Genomic DNA, 12,903 nt, shown 5'->3' on the forward strand with positions numbered 1-12,903 from the left:
GATTTTTTGTATTATCTTTTAACATGGTAGAAGGGCCTGTCTCATCTTTTTGTATCCAACTTTGCTGGAAAAGGACTGTATGTTAGCACTTTTCATAAACTTATATTGATCCTCTATTATGTGCCAAGCACTGCATTAGATTCTTAGACTCCAAAGATGAATAAGACAAGGTCTTTTCTTTAAAGAAAAGTTGGAAAGATAAATGTAACTTTTTACAGAATAGCAAGGTAAGGGCTGCTAGAGGATGTTCAAAATCCTGTGGTGCAGGAAAGATCAACCAATTGTGTTTAATGGAGGCAGGTTTATATGAGCCTCCACAGAGGAAATTCTGTTTAAGTGGATTCTTGAAGGAAGTATAGACATTTTGGGTTGATTGGGGTGGGATAGGAAGAATAACATTCTTTTTTTTTTTTTTTTTTTTTGTGGTACGCGGGCCTCTCACTGTTGTGGCCTCTCCCGTTGCGGAGCACAGGCTCCGGACGCGCAGGCTCAGCGGCCATGGCTCACGGGCCCAGCCGCTCTGCGGCATGTGGGATCCTCCCGGACTGGGACACGAACCCACGTCCCCTGCATCGGCAGACAGACTCTCAACCACTGCGCCACCAGGGAAGCCCCAACATTCTTTTTATGAAGACCAGCATGTACAAATACATGAAGTTAAAGGCCAACATTATGTGTTGAGAAATCTTAAAATAGGCCAGTATAGTTAGAATATGGAATATAAAGGGGAGTCCCAGGAAATGAGGCTGGAGAGACAAGTAGGACCATATCAGCAAGGGCCTTTATAACTACTGTATGCTGGAATTTGGACTCCAGTAGGCACATGAGTGTCCTTGAAGGGTTTTAAGCAGAGCATGTCATCAAAACCAGGCCAGAGTCCTTCCTATGATATACTGTATAAATCAGTTTAGGCTAGATTATGTTGTGGTAACAAATAAATCCCCAATTTCAGTGGCTTATAATAACAAGAGATTATTTTTTGCTCGTGCTGCATATCTGTCATGTGGCTCTGTTCCAGGACCAAGGCTAGAGATGTAGCTCTTATCTGAGACGCTGCCCTTGTGGTAGAGGAAAATGAGACTTGGTAGAACCATACCATTGCTCTGAAAGCTTCTGTTCAGAAGTGGAATGTATCATTTCCTCACATTTCATTGGCTAAAGCAAGTCACATGCCCAAGCCTGACATCAACTGGACAGGAATGTCTAATCCTCCACCAGGGAGAGGCAGTGAATATTTTGAATAAAAATGGAATCTATTTGCATATATCAAATTGTATTTCTTTACTTTCTGGGATTACCCTGGAGCTGCTGGTGGCCACGTTCCCAATGACTTAAAGTAACCTGAGGGAATGAAGCTAGTAGAGTGCAGAGAGATAAGAGACCAGAAAATGTCCTGGCAACTTTAGTCTCTGCACTGCCTTGTGCTGCCATGGCTCCTGAAACTTCCCTTCGTATCTCTGAGCTAATAGGAGAGTGCCATGATTGGCTTTGCATTTTAGATTACTTTGTATGCAGTATGGAGAATGGGGAGAATGCATCAGAGTAGAAGCAGGAAGAACAGTACCTTATGCAAAAAAGAATGGTAAGTAATCCGTTTCAGATATGGAAGCACAAACTAGAGTCCTGGAATTGGGATTGGAAAGATGGATTTTTTCAGAGTTACTCCAGAGGTAGGATCAGGCCCTGATTATTGTGGGGAGGAGTGAAAGAGAGGGAAGAGAGTTATGGCCAGTTAGGACATTTGGGTAGATGGTGGTGCTATTCACCAACCTAGGAGGTAAAACAGGTGGTGGGAGAAGATATCTTAATTTTAGACATGTTGACTTTGAGGTGTCTGTGGGACATCTAAATGGAGATTACTAGTAGACAAATTGGGTATACTGGTATGGAGCCCAGAGGATGTAAGGAGTATTATTAAAATGATGATTCATGGAATGTAAGGATAAAGAATTATGAATAAGAAGGAAAGGGCACAAAGGAGGTGGCCAAAAGATTGAAAGTAGAAGGATCAGGAAGGATCAGTGAGCTAAAGTCAATGTGAGGTCATAGTAAGAGTAATTAACAAGTGAGCTAAAAGGAGAAGTCTGAGAGCAGGATATACAAATTAGCTGTTTTGGAGGTGGAACAATTTATAGTGTTGGTAAGATTTGGGGTGTGACCTTGGCAGCGGTTAACTGAGGTAAAATGGAAGAGAACATCATTAGAGATAACATAAAGGAACTTGAAGGCCAAGGTCTTAATGGGCTACCCATGCATTATTGAAATCACCCAGTGTTGCAGAACTTCTAAGTTGTCTACTCAATGTCCAGTTTCTATTTCTTTATTAACAGAACCCTGGGCAATGTGCACTGGAAAAACTATGTTACCTAGAATTAGATTCAGCTTCGTATGACACTAACCCCCAATAACAATGGCTTATATGCACATGGGTTTGTTTTCTCATAAAACATGCTATCTTTGTTCATATAAAATCATCATTGTTTCAAATCTTTTGCAGCATTTATACATTCTGAGTAAGTTATATACATGATTTATTAATTCTACTCAACTGTAACCCTCAGAATGTATGTACTATATTTAATTTATAAAGAAATACAGATAAGCATTATAAGTTTGGTGTGGTAGCTCCCCAAAGATTAGGGACCCAGACTCTTAGGGCCCCAACTCATTTTGTTCCATCATTCTTAGTATGCTGCTTCCATCCTTAGGGACACTTTTATGGTTCAAGATGACTGTTGGAGCTCAAGGCATGTCTTCTAAATTATAACCAGAAAGAAGGAGGTAGGGCAAAAGCAAAAAAAAAAACCTCTTTTCCAGAATTCCCACCCAACAACTTCCACTTACCTGTTATCTAATAAACCCAGGTGAGTGGTGGAATTTAGGATGACTAGAATGAGAGAGAGGAATTTAGTAGATGGCAGTAACTAAGAAGGGAAGAGATGATACAGTTGAATGGCATGACCTTAAAGGAGCTGCTTTTTATTGATATAAGAGAGTGAAGAATGTAAATGTAAAAGAAAGCAGGGATCAAAAATGTGATAAATATAGTAGAAAAGATAGGATAAATAAAAAACACAGTAAAAGATGGTAGAAATAAATCCAAATGCATCAGTAATCATACTAAAGTAAATGAATTACACTTACCAGTTAAGACTGTTATATCATGTTTCCAAGATGGCTGACATGTGTGCCATCCTCCCACATACCGGTGGAGTTTATTCTTCCATTCATCTTGAATCTGGGCTGGCTTTAGTGACTTGTATGACCAATAGAATGTACCAGAAGTGACATTCTGGGACTTTCAAGGCTAGGTCATGAGAAGTTTTGCAGCTTCCATCTAGCCTTTTTGAACATTCTTTTCTGGAATGTTCTCCCATGGAACACTCAATCTGGGGACCTAGCTGTCCTGTGTGAAAAGTCCAAGCCAGATGGAAAGGCCCAGCTGAGCTCCCAGCCAACAGCCAGCATCAGCTGCCATCCATGTGAGTGAGTGAAGGAATCATCTTGGACATTCCAGTCCCAGTAGACATCATATGGAGAAAAACCCAGACGCCAGCCATACGGACCCAATCTAGCCATCATCAGCCATTAGAGCCACCCTACCTGAGGCCCCAGATGTGGAGCAGATACAAACCATCCCTACTGTACCTTGTCTGAATTCCTGACCTCCAGAATTATGAGCATAATAAAATAGTTGTAGTTTTATGCCAGTAAGCTTTGGGGTAGTTTGTTTATAGCAATAGATAATTGAAATAGAATTTGGTACCTGGATGTGAGGTGCTGTTGTAACCTAAAATATGGCTTGGCTTTGGGACTTGGCAGTGGGTAGAAGCTGGAGGGACCTTGAGGAGACTGTTAGTGAAGGCTTGAAACACAGAAAAGTATTACAGGAGGCTGGATAAAAGGGAACCTTTGTTATGTGGTGATGGTGGTACAACGTTTGTTAACACTGTCACATGTGGCAACATGGAAGATAGAAAATGTATCTAATGAATTCACTTTATCTAAAGAGTTTTCTAGGCAGAATGCTGAAAAGCGTTACTTAGCTACTTCTATCTGCCTATGATAAGGTAAACATACAGAGATGAATGAGCTAAGAAATGAACTAGTCAGTTTTTAAGCAGAACTTAGAGGGGAAATATTTCTAACCCAGGATCTGTTATGTTAGGAAATAAAACTTTTTCTCATCCCTAGTTGCTCCAGGTAGCCAATGACTTCTAAAGAAATGGCTTCAGAGCAAAGATAAAATTCAACATGCTGCCAATGAAACATGACCTCAAAGTAAAGATCTCAAGAATGCAACTGTAAATCCCTTTGTTAAGACTTTGGAAAGATTTAAGGCAGTGCCTCATAGAACCTTTCAGCTAGATAAAAAGATGTCTAAAGATCTTAAGGGAATACCTCCTAGACCCTCTTAGTTAAACAATAGGGCTTCTAAGGATTTTAAGGGTGTTTTCTTACAGTAGCTTACACAGAAATTGAAAGAGAGGAAGTGGGTATGGCTCTGTCTACTGGAATGAACTTCCTATAAGATTCATAGGAAATCTGCAAGATTTTTAATAAATTGTGTGTACTAATTGCAGCAGCTTCAGCATGGAGCAAAAGGAACAGAGACAATTAAAAGTAAAAATAGGCCTTTGGACTTCCCAACCATATACAGGCAGGAAGCAGGCTGAGAAGGCTACTCCCCTGCAACTATTAACCAACTCTTATGTAAAAGGAAGGATAACTCAGGGTGGAGCCAAGAGTTTTGAAGAATCACTCTCAGGGAGTAGGGCTGAGCTGTAACCAAGACACTGGTGATACTTGTCTGATTAAATTACAGAATTGCTGTGGAAAAAACCTGCTATGTGTCTCCTGTTGCTTCCCCCTTTTTTTCATATTTTGAATGAGAGTGTCTATTGTGGTTATCCTGAGTCAGTCTCACTATTGTACATTTGTATGTTGAGTGTGTGGGAGCAGATAATTTGTCTCTTTATTCAGATCAAGAGGAATTATACTCCAGTAGCTGTACCTGAGGAACTGCATCTGAGGAACCTCAATCACACCTGGACCTGAATTAGATATCAAGATTCTGGACATCAAGCTGATGCCATAATCAGATGAGACTTTTGGAGGTCTTAGGAGAGGGTGAGTGTATTTTGCATGTGGGAGGGACTTTTTGGGGCCAGGGGGTGGTTTATGGTAGCTTTGTCTCCAAAGTGGCCATTGTCGATTTCTTCCCTTCTTGCCGTTCAGAGGTGAAGTCTATTTCTCTCCTCCCCTTGAATCTGGGCTGTCTTTAGTGGCTTGCTTGGCCAATTGAATGGGACTTCTGAGGCTAGGTCATAAGAAGTCCTGAAGCTTCTGCCTATGTATGCCTCTTGGAATACTTGCTCTCAGAACCCAGCCATCATGCTGTGAGAAGCCCAAGCCAAGTGGAGAGGACACACGTAGGCCCTGGTTGATAGCCCCAGTGAGCTACCAGCAAACAGCCAGTATCAACTAACTGTCAGCTATGTGAGTGTGAAGGAACCATGTTGGACAGTCCGTCCCTAGCTAACATCATCTGGAGAGAAGAACTGAGGTCCCAGACAAATAGCTCCTCTTGAGACATCCCAACCATCTTCATCCATTCAAGTCATCCATCCCATCTGAGGTCCCAGACGTTGCGGATCAGAGACGCGCTGTCTCAGCTGTGCCCTACTAGAATTTCTGGCCCACGGAATCATGAGAATAATAAATGATCATTGTTTACCACTGTTTGGGGGTAGTTTTTTTTTTATGCAGTAATAGATAATTGGAACATTGTCAGATTGAATAGAAAATAATCTAGCTCTATGCAGTTTATAAAAGGCATACCTAATAAAACGTAAGGAATCAGAGAGATTGAAAGTAAAGGTATGGAAAAACATATTCTAAAAGAAAGCTGGTATAGCAGGGTAATAGTAGGCAAAATTAACTTGAAGGTAAAAATTATTATTATAGTTAAAAATCATGACAAAATATATAAATGGAATAATTAACCAGGAAGCTATAATAATTCAAAATCAGTATGCTATGGCCTCAAAATATATATAGACAGAATACAGATAGACTACAAAGTATATAGAGAGAATACAGGAAGAAAATATATAGATACAATTATAAGAAAAAGATAAATCTACAAAGCAGGAAATTTTAATATCTTTTTCAATAATTGATGATCAAACAGACAAAAAATTTGAGAAGAGTTGAACAGACAACTAACAAGTTTGATTTGGTGGGGCTGTACAGAGCCCCACACCTAATACATGAGAATATACTTTCTTTTTAAGTAGTTTTTAAAAAATTGAATGCATACTGAATTCATAAAGCAAGTTTCAACAAAACCACTGAATGGTGTTATGCAGACTATGTTCTCTTATTCATTTCAGTTAAGATTGAAATTAAACCAAACGATGATCAAAATAATTTTATTTGGAAATTTAAAAGCATGCTCTAAGTAACTCATAGGTCAAAGAAGAAATAATAATAGAAATTAGAAATAAAACTAACTTACCAAAACTGACTCAGGAAGGAATGAAAACCTGAATAAACCTATAATCATTAAACATATTAAATTATAAATAAAAATCTGCCCAATAGAAAAGAGGCACAGACGAAATTTTTTTAAGTTTGATAGGAGTATAATTGACATACAATAAACTGCATATACTTAAAGTGTACAATTTGAAAAATTTTGACGTAGGTAATCAACCATGAAACTGTCATCACAATTAAGATAAAGAATATATCCATCACCCCTAAAGTCTTCTGCCCCTTCCCACCACCTAACCTCATCCCTAGGCAATCACTGATCTGTTTTATGTTACAATAGATGAGTTTGCATTTTCTAGAAGTTTATATAAATGCAATCATTCAGTATATGCTCTTTTTTGAGGGTGGGGGACATTATGCTTCATTTACTAAGCATCATTATGTTGAGATTCATTCATATTGTTAGTGGTCAAAGGCTCGTTCCTTTTCATTGCTTAGTAGTATTCCATTTTATGGCTAGACCACACTTTGTTTTTCACCTATTGACAGACATTTAGGTTATTTCCAGCTTGGGGCTATTATAAATAATGCTTCTATGAACATTTCTGTAGAAGTGTTTGTAGACATATGCTTTCATTCCTCTTTGTTAAATATCTAGGAGTGTTAATAGTTGGATCGTATAAGTGTATGTTTAAGAAACTGCCAAACTGTTTTGCAAAGTGGTTTTGCCATTCTTCAATCTTACTGGCAGTATAGGAGATTTTGAATTCCTCCACATCCTTGTCAACATTTGGTATCACAAGTCTTTATTTTTAGCCATTCTAATAAGTGTATATAGCATATAGCTGAGATTTGCTTTGCTAATTCATTTGACAGTCTGTTTTTCAGTTGACTTTTTTGAACCATTTATATTTAAAGTGATTTTTGATATGGTTAGATTTAAACCTACCATCTTGCTATTTGTTTTCTATTTGTCCCATCTGTTGTAGTTCCAGTTTTTTCTTTCTTTCTGTCTTATCTTGGATTAATTATTTTTTATCATTCTCTTTTATTCCTTTGTTGGCTACTTTTTGTTTTGTTTTGTTTTAATGGCTGCTTTAAATCTGACTTGTAGTATACATCTTCAACTTATCACAGTTTGCCTTTAAATGATGTTATACCACCTCACCTACAGTATAAAAAGTTTACAATAAACTAAAAAAAAAAAAGTTTACAATAGTTCTTAGACAATAGAAGAAATACTCCCCTTTCTTTCCTTTCAGCCTTTGTGCTATTTTTGTCATACATTTTCTCCTTTTATTATGAACCCCATGCCATTTCATATCAACAGTAAGCTATCTCAGAAAGAGTTTAAATAATAAGAAAAAACCTTATATAAGTACTCATGTAGTTATTCTTTTTGGTACCCTTCATTCCTTTGTGCAGATTGAGATTTTCATCTGGTATAGTCTTTCTCCTTAAAGAAATATTCTACATATTTCTACATAGTTTTTTGAATATAGAATACACGTATAATAGCTATTTTAATCCCCTTGTCTGCTAATTCTAACATTTGTGTCAATTCTGTGTTGGTTTCAGCTGACTGATTTTTCTCCTTTTATGGGTCATATCTTCCTGATTCTTTACATGTCTGGTAAACTTGCTTAGATTCCAGACATTTTTCCAGAGTTTTACCTTGTTGGATACTGAGTCTTTTTCTTTTTCTTTGTTTTGTATCACAGTTAAGTTATTGATACAGTTTGACCCTTCCTGGTCTTGCGTTTAAGATTTGTTAGGTGGAGCCAGAGCAGTTTTCCATCTAGGGTAATTATTTCTCCAAGACCCTTCTGAATACTCTACCCAGTGCTCTGTAAATTATGGGGTTTTCCATTCTGGTTCGTGGGAACAGGCATTATTCCTATTCTGTTTGAGTGCCAGTTAGTGTTCCCTCTAACTCCTTTGAATGGTTCCTTACATGCATTCACTGATCAGTACTCTGCTGAATTCTTTTTTTTTTGCGGTACGCAGGCCTCTCACTGTTGTGGCCTCTCCCGTTGTGGAGCACAGGCTCCGGACACACAGGCTCAGCGGCCATGGCTCACGGGCCTAGCCGCTCCGTGGCATGTGGGATGTTCCCGGACCGGGGCACAAACCCGTGTCCCCTGCATCGGCAGGCGGACTCTCAACCACTGCGCTACCAGGGAAGCCCCTCTGCTGAATTCTTTTTTTTTTTTTTTAAACATCTTTATTGGGGTAAAATTGCTTTACAATGGTGTGTTAGTTTCTGCTTTATAACAAAGTGAATCAGTTATACATATACATATGTTCCCATATGTCTTCCCTCTTGCGTCTCCCTCCCTCCCACTCTCCCTATCCCACCCCTCCAGGCTGTCACAAAGCACCGAGCTAATATCCCTGTGCCTTGCGGCTGCTTCCCCCTAGCTATCTACCTTACTACGTTTGTTAGTGTGTATATGTCCATGACTCTCTCTCGCCCTGTCAAAGCTCACCCCTCCCCCTCCCCATATCCTCAAGTCCGTTCTCCAGTAGGTCTGCGTCTTTATTCCTGTCTTACCCCTAGGTTCTTCATGACATTTTTTTCCCCTTAAATTCCATATATATGTGTTAGCATACGGTATTTGTCTTTTTCTTTCTGACTTACTTCACTCTGTATGACAGACTCTAGGTCTATCCATCTCATTACAAATAGCTCAATTTCATTTCTTTTTAAGGCTGAGTAATATTCCACTGTATATATGTGCCACATTTTCTTTATCCATTCATCCGATGATGGGCGCTTAGGTTGTTTCCATCTCCGGGCTATTGTAAATAGAGCTGCAATGAACATTTTGGTACATGACTCTTTTTGAATTTTGGTTTTCTCAGGGTATATGCCCAGTAGTGGGATTGCTGGGTCATATGGTAGTTCTATTTGTAGTTTTTTAAGGAACCTCCATACTGTTCTCCATAGTGGCTGAACCAATTCACATTCCCACCAGCAGTGCAAGAGTGTTCCCTTTTCTCCACACCCTCTCCAGCATTTATTGTTTCTAGATTTTTTGATGATGGCCATTCTGACTGGTGTGAGATGATATCTCATTGTAGTTTTGATTTGCATTTCTCTAATGATTAATGATGTTGAGCATTCTTTCATGTGTTTGTTGGCATTCTGTATATCTTCTTTGGAGAAATGTCTATTTAGGTCTTCTGCCCATTTTTGGATTGGGTTGTTTGTTTTTTTGTTATTGAGCTGCATGAGCTGCTTGTAAATTTTGGAGATTAATCCTTTGTCATTTGCTTCATTTGCAAATATTTTCTCCCATTCTGAGGGTTGTCTTTTGGTCTTGAATATGGTTTCCTTTGCTGTGCAAAAGCTTTGAAGTTTCATTAGGTCCCACTTGTTTATTTTTGTTTTTATTTCCATTACTCTAGGAGGCGGGTCAGAAAGGATCTTGCTGTGATTTATGTCATAGAGTGTTCTGCCTATGTTTTCCTCTAAGAGTTTTATAGTTTCTGGCCTTACATTTAGGTCTTTAATCCATTTTGAGCTTATTTTTGTGTATGGTGTTAGGGAGTGATCTAATCTCATACTTTTACATGTACCTGTCCAGTTTTCCCAGCACCATTTATTGAAGAGGCTGTCCTTTCTCCACTGTACATTCCTGCCACCTTTATCAAAGATAAGGTGTCCATATGTGCGTGGGTTTATCTCTGGGCTTTCTATCCTGTTCCATTGATCTATCTTTCTGTTTTTGTGCCAGTACCATACTGTCTTGATTACTGTAGCTTTGTAGTATAGTCTGAAGTCAGGGAGCCTGATTCCTCCAGCTCCTTTTCTTGTTCTCAAGATTGCTTTGGCTATTCGGGGTCTTTTGTGTTTCCATACAAATTGCGAAATTTTTTGTTCTAGTTCTGTGAAAAATGCCAGTGGTAGTTTGATAGGGATTGCATTGAGGGTATACTGAACACCTGTCTCCAGAGTGTTCTCTCTGTACAGCCCTCTCTTCTCCAGCACTCTGTCCTGCCAAGTCTCAGCTCCATCTCCTCAACTAAGTCTGCTGGGTTCTATCTGGGTTCCTGCTCCCTGACCTATGCCCTGAAAACAGTCTCAAGGCAGTAAGTTGAGGTATTCATAGAACTCACCTCGCTTGTTTCCTGTCTCTTGGGCATCACTGTCCTTCATTCATAGTCTGATGAGCAGTGTCTTCCAAACCGTTGTTTCATATATTTTGTCTGTTCTTTTGTTTTTTGAGGCAGGTACGTAAATCCTTTACATGTTACCCCATATTGGCTGGAAATAGAAGTCCCCTATTTTCTATACTTTTTAGTGTACTTAAAATGTTCTGTGATAAATACATAAACCAAGCAGGTATATTTGTCAAAGATAAGGTAGCGATTAGAATTTTCCAGACTTGGGTTAAACTTCACCTTCTTCTCAAACATTTCGGGAGACTAAAGTTTTATATTTCAGGTGTTTTTTAGGTAATTCCTTTTGCTTTGATTCTAGTAGCATTCACTGGTTATCTTTAAAACAAAAATATTTATTATGTTCTGTGATTTTATGAATAGAGCAATACTTCTTGTACTACAGGCCCTGAGACCTGAATTCATATCACTATCTTGTTTCATATTAGCTTCCAAATAGCATCAGGTGGTCATTTTTTACTTTAAAACCAGTCTACTAATCTGGTCTAATTTGATCTTGTGACCTCAGGGAAGAAACCTCCCACAAATAGAATAAAGAGACATCCTGAGGCTTTAAAAAACAAAACAGAGATCCAAATATTAAAACCATTTAAATATCTTTAAACCTTTCCACAGTGGAGTCATTAAAAAAAAAAAGAAGCACTGTCCTCTAGCCTAGTTAATGAATTATTTAATTTGAATACTATTTTATTATAACTAATTTATTTTCAAGATTTCCTGCGGTAGGAAGACTGTGTTCTAGTTGAATAGTTTAAGGAAATTGATAAGGACATGAATTCTGTATGTGGACGTAATAAAGGAAAGAAAAATAAGGGGTTGGGGTTGATTTTGAGTAGAGAGTGAATCTGAAGTTAAGATGAGAGAGCTTACCAGTCTTCTCAAAGAGGAAGTAGGGTCATCTGACAAAAGTGAGGAATAGGAAAATTCAACCTCTAGTTGGGATAGAAAAAGCTTGGAATATCTGTATGGAGACATGTTCTGTAGCAGTGTGATTCTCACCTCTCTGAGGATGAGGATAGGATTCTAGGTTATCACTTTAACTCTTGCTTTTTTTTTCCCCCCTCTGTGTTCAATATGCAATTGTTGATTAATTGAAAAAGAGTGGGAATGAAAAAAATTTTTTAAAGAAAATTTTTTTCATAGCAGGAAAGTATATCATGAAATAGAAATTTCAGGGAGTTCCCTGGTGATCCAATGGTTAGGACTCCATGCTTTCACTGCCGAGGGCCTGAGTTCATTCCCTGGTTGGGGAACTAAGATCCCACAAGCTGTGCAGCACGACCAAAAAAAAAAGAAAAGAAAATTCAAATCATTAGTTTCTGGAGTGTTTTGGTATTTTTTTTCTTCTTCAAATTGGAGTAGTGCAGTTTTTATTGTATCAATTCAGAGAATTATAGCTCAAGGAAAGTGGACAAATTTCAGATTTCTTCCACAATATTTTTATAAAGGTGAAATCCAGTTAAAATGCCTTGGAGTATAAAAGATTAGAAGACATGATTTCAAGGAGTCCAGTGCTGCTCAAGGGTTAGTGAGAGGATGGGACAGCCAACTCTAGGTATTTGCATTTATACGTATGTTTGTAAGTATGTATTTATAGCCAGCATCAGCTGTTTAGGGCTACCGTCTTTTCTTTCTCTCCTATCTGTGTCCTCCCTGATATATTTATGTATATAGCCTTCCTCATGCATGTATTGTATGTCTGTATGTATTTACAGCTAACATCAGCTATGTTTAAGGCTGCATTCTTTTCTTTCTTTCCCATCCGTGGTTTCCTTGAGTCATTTCTTCAAGAGCTCACCCAGCTTTGTTAAACTGAATTAAACTTCAGGTTTTTGTTAGAAGAATTGGGCAGAGATCAGCGCATAGAGTTCCTAATGGAGAATCCACAAGGCAAGGAAATGAACAGCTCTCTGTGTCCTGAGATGACCAGCTTTCCTAACCTGAGCAGTAAGCATTGTTTTGCCAAAGTCTTCCCATGGTGTCAGGGAACTGGGATTGAGGACTCTAACTTTGGCAAGTCTTAATGAAAAGGAAAAAAGACTACAAAAGAAAGAGTTTAGGTTCTTGGACTAAGTGCTAATCTCCCTCCAAAGGGAAATGTTCTTCCTGACCTTGTAGAATCCAAGTGATTCTTAGGATTCTTCATATCTTTTTATAATTGTGAGCAGTAATCCTCTCTCTCTTTAAACCAGGACACCTCCCCCCCATAAATCTTAAATT

General features: G+C 38.5%; 1 protein-coding gene across 4 annotated transcripts in view; it reads left to right on the forward strand.

The window, feature by feature from the left end:
* Nucleotides 1-12,903, forward strand: part of AHCYL2 (adenosylhomocysteinase like 2) — a 172,627-nt gene that overhangs the window by 37,837 nt on the left and 121,887 nt on the right. Inside the window, exon 2 of one of the 4 annotated variants that reach the window (XM_029233043.1) lies at nt 4,984-5,130. The exons of the other annotated variants lie outside the window; for them this stretch is intronic. The gene's annotated coding sequence lies outside the window, so the exon portion shown is untranslated. The remainder of the gene's footprint in view (nt 1-4,983; nt 5,131-12,903) is intronic. 4 annotated transcript variants of the gene reach the window in all.

Source organism: Monodon monoceros, unplaced genomic scaffold, assembly GCF_005190385.1.
Source record: "Monodon monoceros isolate NGI ecotype Baffin Bay Population unplaced genomic scaffold, NGI_Narwhal_1 Super_Scaffold_2, whole genome shotgun sequence".
In the NCBI taxonomy this organism is placed as follows: domain Eukaryota; kingdom Metazoa; phylum Chordata; class Mammalia; order Artiodactyla; family Monodontidae; genus Monodon; species Monodon monoceros.